The following is a 7,599-nucleotide window of genomic DNA, read 5'->3' as shown; positions in this document are numbered from 1 at the left end:
GTATTTTATTTGGTAGGCAATGAGGAGCCAATGAAGATTTGTGAGTAATGTAGTGATAGGATCAGAGCTATGGATTCATTGGGAAGACTGGCAGCAGTGTGTTGGATAGATTAGAAGTGGAAGTGACTAGAGGTAGATAAACCAGGTGAGAAGTTATTATAGAAGTTAGAGGATAATAGATTTAAACTGGAAAGGGTCTTAGGCCTCAACCAGTCTAATTCTCTGTTTTTACAGTTGAGGAGACTGAGGGGAAGGGAGGGTAAAGGTGGCTTGCCAAGGTTATACAGACAGTATGGCAGAGCTATGATTCTAGCCGTCCTTCTGCCTCCAAACCTAGAGCATTTTTGGTTCCGTCATGTGACCTTCCAAGTCCAGAATATGAACTGGGAGAGTAACAGTGGGGATGGGAAGGAGGCAATGAGTGAGAGAGATTTGTGAGAAGAAAATCCACAATAGATGACAACAGATTGGATGGATTGTGGGTAAAAGAGACAGCATAAGAAGAAATAACTTCAAATCAATTAGTTTGCTGACTTGGAGAGTGGAGAGGCCCTGACAGAGACAAGAAAGTCAGGAAGAAGAGCAAGTTCAGGGGAGTGTGAAGAGTTCAGTTTCAGGCATGTTGAACGTGAGGTCCTCCAGAAGGCTTGTGTTTGTCCTTTCTTCTTGAAGAGGACCATGGCATCAGGAAAAGGATGACATGATTTGCAGTTGACTTTGATATGAGTGAAGGAGGGCTCTGCAAGGTCACTGGCCTCACTTTCTCCTCCAGAGCCATCTGAGTCCAGTGGCCTGATATTCACCAGGACAACTGGAGGTGGCCCAAGATGCAATGGGAGACCCTGGCCCTTTCAGGGAAAGGTCTTTTCAGGTTCTCACTTTGAGTGAGGCAACACCCATTCAGTGAATAGGCCTCTTTAAGAAGTTAATCAAGGGATGGCCCTTTAATCAAAAGGAGTCCAAAAGGTAAAAGGAAAATTGGATGAGGAAGCAGAAGAAAGAAAAGATTCAAAACCAAAGTCTTGGATGGACTAGTTGAAAAAATGGAATCAATTTTTTAAAATATGTATTTAAACTAAAAAAAAACTGAGGGTGCTAATTACAATTAGTTACAAGAATATCCTTGGATAAGAAGGGAGAATATTTTTAAATTTTATTTTTAAATGTTTATTGTTATCTTTTGTTTTTATATCACCTTCGATGCCCAATATATGCATTACCACCCTGCCGTCAAGACAGCCATCCCTTATAGCAAAGAATAAAAAAGAAAAAAGTTCAACAAAATTAACACATAAACCGTGTCCTACAAAAAATTAACTCCTCCACATCCTAGGCCTTTATCTTGGTAAATAAGAGCAGCAAGTACAGTCTCCCTTTTCTCTTCTTCAGGGCCAAGTATGGCCATTATGATTCTAGTGTTCCATTTTGATTTGGTTTTGTTTTCCATTGACATTGTTATAGTCATTGTGTATATTGTTTTCCTGGCTCCACTCACTTCACTTTTCATCAAATAAATACATATATGTATGTGTCTGTGTGATTGTGTGTATGTATATATATATGTATATATATATATGTATATATGTATATATACACACACATATATATACATATATGTATGTGTGTGTATTTTATATATATACATATGTCACATAGATTTAGACATACATAGATATGGATAATATAGAAGCAAACAGTCAGGGGCAGAGCCAAGATGGCAGCTGGAAAGCAGGGACTTGCTTAAGCTCTCCCCCAAATCCCTCCAGACACCTGTAAAAAATGGCTCTGAACAAATTCTAGAGCTGAGGAACCCATGAAATAGCAGAGGGAAGCAGGTTTCCAGCCCAGTACAGCCTGGATGGTTGCTGGGAAGGATCTATCACACGGTGCTGGGAGCAGAGTGCAGCCCAGCGTGGGCCATGCCAGGACAAAGCAGACGAGGAGTCGACTGCAGCAGGTCCTAGGGCAATGAATCATTGAGCTGTGGCAGTTACCAGACTTCTCAACCCACAAACTCCAAAGATCACAGAGCAGGTCAGGAGCAAAACTGCTGGATCGGGTTAGAAAGTGGTCAGGCCCCAGCCCTTGGGGGGGCAGAGGTGCTGCATGGTGGTGACAGCAGCAATAGGAAGCTCCTGTGGCTGCTTCCAGAGCTCTGGTGTCAGCTGCTTCAAAAGTTTCTGGCTCACATGGCAGGAGGAATAAAGCGGTGAGCCAGAGCAGGAGTGCAGGGCTTGCTTTGCCCTGCTTGGATCTGGGTCACAATCCTGGTTGGCAGTTCTTGGGGGAGGAAGAGCGCTGCCATGGCAGAGCTTGCATTGACAGTGGAGTAGAAGTAGCTCTGAAAACAGCAGCACAGCCGCTAAACCTTGAGACAAAGCACTCTCTACTCTACAAGCAGTCACATCCTGACAAAAAGCTCAAAGGTCAAGTAGTTGGCTGGGAACATGGCCAGGCAGCAAAAACAGACTCAGCTTCAGACTCAGACTCATACTCCAACTCACACTCTAGAATCTTATTTTGGTGACAAAGAACATCAAAACATACAGCCAGAAGAAGTCAACAAAGTCAAAGAGCCTAGATCAAAAGCCCCCAAGAAAAATATGAATTGGTCTCAGGCCATGGAATAGCTCAAAATGGATTTGGAAAAGCAAGTAAGAGAAGTAGAGGAAAAAGTGGGAAGAGAAATGAGAGTGATGCAAGAAAATCATGAAAGACAAGTCAATGACTTGCTACAGAAGACCCCCAAAAATACTGAAGAAAATAACACCTTAAAAATTAGATCAGAGCAAGTGGAAGCTAGTGACTTTATGAGATATCAAGATATAAAACAGAACCTAAGGAATGAAAAAATGGAAGACAATGGAAATATCTCATTGGAAAAACCACTGACTTGGAGAATAGATACAGGAGAGATAATTTAAAAATTATTGGACTACCTTAAGGCCATTATCAAAAAAGAGCCTAGACATCATCTTTCAAGAAATTATCAAGGAAAACTGTCTTGATATTCTAGAGCCAGAGGGTAAAATAGAATTTGAAAGAATTCACTGATCTCCTCTTGAAAAATATCCCAAAAAGAAAACTCCTAGGAATATTGTCACCAAATTCCAGAGCTCCCAGATCAAGGAGAAAATACTGCAAGCAGCCAGAAAGAAACAATTTGAGTATTGTAGAAACACAAGCAGGATAACATAAGATCTAGCAGCTTCTACCTTAAGGGATGGAAAGGCTTGGAACATACGATATTCCGGTGGTCGAAGGAGCTAGGATTAAAACCAAGAATCACCTACCCAACAGAACTGAGTATAATGCTTCAAGGCAAAATATGGGGGGTTTGGGCAGGGCAATTGGGGTTAAGTGACTTGCCTGAGGTCACACAGCTAGTACATGCGTCAAGTGTCTGAGGTCGGATTTGAATTCAGGTCCTCCTGACTCCAGGCCTGGCGCTCTATTCACTGCCCCAGGACTTTCAATAAAATAGAGGATTTTCAAGCTTTCTCAGTGAAAAGATCAGAGCTGAATAGGAAATTTGACTTTCAAACACAAGAATCAAGAGAAGCATGAAAAGGTAAACAAGAAAGAGAAATCATAAGGTACTTACTAAAGTTGAACTGTTTTGTTTATATTCCTACATGAAAAGATGATGTGTGTAATTCATGAGACCTTTCTCAGTATCAGAGTAGTTGAAGGGAATATACATATATATAGATAGAGGGCATAGGGTGAGTTGAATATGAAGGGATGGTATCTAAAAAAAATAAAATTAAGGGATGAGAGAGGAATATATTGAGAGAGGGAGGGAGGGAGAGATAGAATGGGGTAAACTATCTCACATAAAAGTGACAAGAAAAAGCAGTTCTGCTGGAAAGGAAGAGGGGGCAGGTGAGGGGTAGGAGTGAATCTTGCTCTCATCAGATTTGACTTGAGGTAATATACACACTCGATTGGGTATCTTACCCCACAGGAAAGTAGGGGGAAGGGGATAAAAAGGGGGGATGAGAGAAGGGAGGGCAGATAGGGGGAGGAGGTGATCAAAAGCAGACACTTTTGAAAAGGGACAGAGTCAAGGGAGAAAACTGAATAAAGGGGGACAGGATAGGAGGGAGCAAAATATAGTTAGTCTTTTACAACATGAGTATTGTGGAAATGTTTTACATAATGATACATGTGTGGCCTTTTAGTTGAAAACTAAAATATGAAATAAATAACAAAATGAAAAAAAGAATTTGCATGCTAAAAAAAAAGATATAAACAGTCAGGAAAACAATATACACATTGACTGCAACAATCCAAAACTTCCATTAAGAGGGAGTTTTATATATACACACAATCTTTATATGTGAGAATACATACATGTATGTGCATATGTATAGGTATATATACATATATAATGTGTGAATATAATTTTATATATACAGATGTATATCCTCTAGGACGTGGGGAATACACTGACAAAGGTGAAAAACTCTTCCTGCCCTCAAGGAGCTGATAATCTAACTGGGGAAAAACAACATTTACATATATGAATATAAATCAAAAAAGTAAGACCTGCAATTTCACTGCTATAGCAAACTCCTAAAGAAATTACCTCCATCACTGCAGGCCAGAACTTTTTCTGCAACTTACAGAGAGTTGCCTAGAGAACTGAGAGGTTAAGTGACTTGCCCAGTGTCACACAGCCAGGATGTCTGAAGTGGAATTTTAGGCAGGTCTTCCTGGCTCTGAGTCCAAATCTAGAGCTGAGGGAGACAGCAGACATGTGCTCACTGTACTGTGAGTGACTGTTGGTGGCAAGGCCCCAGCAGGGGGTGAGAAGATTATGGCATGGCTTGGCTCCCTGCTGTGATGTTGTGTTTTAGGTTCTTTGCTATTATTATAAAGTGGACTTACTGGTTCTGGAATTTGCCTGCTGCTTGGATGGGTTCTGGTTCTCTGTCTGAATAAATGTTTTACTTCTTCTGCCTTCTATACAGAGAGTCTGTTATATTTTGTGATACAGAACTACATAAGCATATTTACAATTATTATCTACATTGTGATAATTGCCTTGCTGTTACAGAGACACACACACAGAGAGACAGGGACAGAGCAATGGCATTTATACAGTGCTTTAAGAATTGTACGGAGTTGGATAAAATAATAACAAAATTCATCTGGAAGAACAAGAGGTCTAGAATATCTAAGGTATTGATGAAAAGAAATGCTAGAGAAGGTGGCCTAGCCATACCAGGTATTAAACTGTACTATGCAGCAGCAGCCATTAAAACTACCTGGTACTGGCTAAGAAACAGAGTTGTGGGTCAGTGGAATAGGATAGGAACACAAGATGGAGAAGTCAACAACTATAGCAATCTACTCTTTGATAAAACCAAAGAGGCCAGCTTCTGGGCTAATAATTCACTATTTCACAAAAACTGTTGGGAAAATTGGAAAATGATAGGGCAGAAACTGGGCATAGACCAATATCTTACACCATATACCAAAATAAAGTCAAAATGGGTTCATGATTTAGGAGTAAAGGCTGATACTATAAGTAATTTGGGAGAGCAAGGAATAGTTTACTTATCAGATTTATGGAAAAGAAAAGAATTCATGACCCAACAAGAGATAGAGAGCATTACAAAATGCAAAATGGATAATCTTGATTATGTTAAATTGAAATGTTTTTGTACAAAAAAAGCCAATGCAACAAAAATTAGGAGGGAAGCAGAAAATTGGGACAAAATCTTTACAACTAGTATCTCTGATAAAGGCCTCATTTCTAAAATATACAGGGAACTGAGCCAAATATATAGGAATACAAGCCATTCCCCAATTGAGAAATGGTCAAAGGATATGAACAGGCAGTTTTCAGAGGAAGAAATTAAAGCTATCTATAGGCATATGAAAAAATGCTCTAAATCACTACTGATTAGAGAAATGCAAATCAAAACAACTCTTAGATACCACATCTCTCCTGTCAGATTGGCTAAAATAACAAAACAGGAAAATGATAAATGCTGGAGAGAATGTGGGAAAATTGGAACATTGTTACATTGCTGGCAGAGTTGTGAACTGATCCAGCCATTTTGGAGAGCAATTTGGAACTATGCCCAAAGGGCTATAAAAATGTTCATATCCTTTGACCCAGCAATACCACTTCTAGGGTTGTATCCCAAAGAAATCACACAAGCAGGAAAAGGACCCATATGTACAAAAATATTTATAGCGGCTCTTTTTGTGGTAGCCAAGAATTGGAAATCAAAGGGATGCCCATCAATTGGGGAATGGCTGAACAAGCTGTGGTATATGAAGGTAATGGAATACTATTGTGCCATAAGAAATGGGGATGATACAGACTTCATAGCAACCTGGAGAAACCTACACGACATAATGCTGAGTGAGCAGAGCCAGGAGAACATTATACACAACCACAGATATATGGATTCTGTGAGGACCAACCCTGACAGACTTCGCTCTTCTCAGCAACACAAGGTACAAAGACAACTCCAAAAGACTCACGATGGAGAATGCTATCTACATCCAGAGAAAGAACTATGAAGTTTGAATGCAGATTGAGGCACACTTCATGCTCGCCTTTCCCCCCCCCTTTTTTTTCTTTTTCTCTCTTTTGTTTTTTTTGGGGTTGGTTTTTTTTTTTGGTCCTGTTTCTTCTTTCGCAAGATTCATTTCATTGATCACAGTTCTTCTCCATAACTTGACTAGTGTGTAAATTAATTCAATGCGAAGTTATATGTGGAAGCTATATGGGATTCCATGCTGTCTTGGGGAGGAAGGGGGAGAGGGAGGGAAGAAAATCTGGAACTCAAAATTATGTAGAACCAAGTGTTGTAAACTAAAAATAAAAAAAATATGCTATAATAAAAAAAATAAGAATTGTAAAACCTTGCAATATTATCCCATCTCATCTTTACAACAACAATGAGAGGTAGGTATTATCATTATCCCCATTTTACAGAAGAGGAAACTCATTAGTAGACAGAGGTTAAGTGATTTGTCCAGGGTCACACTTCTATGAAGGGTCTGAGGCAGACTTCAAGTCAAGTCTTCCTGACTCCAACTCTGCACTCTATTCATTACAGACAGATGAAAGATAGAGAAACTGAAACAGAAAGGGACAAAGAAACAGAGAGAGACAGAGACAGAGAGACAGACGTCAGCATACTTACATTCATTGATATATTGATACACGGCAGTGTGGGGGGATGCTGCTTTGGTCAGAACCATCAGGACCTGGGATGAGCGATACTACTGGTTTCCTCCCTAACTACCTAATTCTTTTATTTCTTGTCACTGTCATCCAAACAGTCTTTGTAGCCTTAGTGATTAAGCTGCTGCTTATACAGAGAGACAGCAACTTGCTCTGAATAATGATACTGGCACGTAGAATTCCATGAAAGAAGAGAACTGCTAAGATGTCAGGAAACTTTGCAAGTAGCTTTGCTTTTCTTAGAAATTCTAATTGAGCCATCCTCATAGTCTGAATGCTACTGTGTTATCACTTGTGAGAGTTTCAAATTTAATATGTGATGATCATTACAGCTTTCAGCACCAAGAATGCAGTCGTTACTGCCTTCCATTCACCTTTCAGGTCCA

Source organism: Trichosurus vulpecula, chromosome 4, assembly GCF_011100635.1.
Source record: "Trichosurus vulpecula isolate mTriVul1 chromosome 4, mTriVul1.pri, whole genome shotgun sequence".
Taxonomy (NCBI): domain Eukaryota; kingdom Metazoa; phylum Chordata; class Mammalia; order Diprotodontia; family Phalangeridae; genus Trichosurus; species Trichosurus vulpecula.
Note: the sequence above shows the minus strand (reverse complement) of the source record.